Source organism: Atta colombica, unplaced genomic scaffold (genome assembly GCF_001594045.1).
Source record: "Atta colombica isolate Treedump-2 unplaced genomic scaffold, Acol1.0 scaffold32, whole genome shotgun sequence".
In the NCBI taxonomy this organism is placed as follows: Eukaryota; Metazoa; Arthropoda; class Insecta; order Hymenoptera; family Formicidae; genus Atta; species Atta colombica.
Window position 1 is genome coordinate 532,343 of NW_017259426.1, and position 698 is coordinate 533,040.

At 26.1% G+C, this 698-nt stretch overlaps 1 protein-coding gene across 1 annotated transcript in view; it reads left to right on the plus strand.

Moving 5' to 3' along the window:
• LOC108690347 overlaps window positions 1-698 on the plus strand; it is a 9,724-nt gene that overhangs the window by 4,945 nt on the left and 4,081 nt on the right. The gene's annotated exons all lie outside the window — the stretch shown is intronic.

A 698-nucleotide genomic window follows, 5' to 3' on the forward strand; every position in this document is an offset into this window, starting at 1 on the left:
CATGCTAAAAAATAAATGTGAGCTTATTTTAATTATAATAAATAATTTCTTAAAAATATTTTTACAATTTAATTATAATATTTAATTATGCTGTTTTTGTTGGTACTTTGCTGCTGTTTATTTATCTTTTTTATCTATTATATCGATAATTTCTTTAAAATCTTTTATGACAGATATATGAAATATTCTGATGAGATAATATGATAAAAAAGAAACCAAAACAGTAATATTATACAGGATGTTACAAAAAACGTAACCAAATTTTAAGAATATGTAATACTTGTGAAAATAAACTGAAAAGACTTAATTAGCAGAACCATTTATTTCTAAGTTACAAAGAATTTTCTACTTTTTTTACATGCAATCGCGTATTCGTACAGTCGTCCTTCATGAGCTTCTAAGCTCATTACTTATTGATAACAGTTTTTAATTCTCCGTACCGTCAATGTTAGTACATCCACAAACGTTTGTGTTATCGTTGACAGTGTCTATCTTCGAAACATAAATTGCTGTTTTCAACATACGAGATAAACCTGGAATCTTTGAACGTATTTGATCTTCAATGAAAAGATGTGCCGAATTGTGTGTTTAAATAAACAGAAGGAAGCACGTTAAATATCTGTTGTAATGAAATTTAGTTTTTACTACTCGGAAAAAATGCTCGGGAAAAAATGTCCTATATATAATTATATATAATT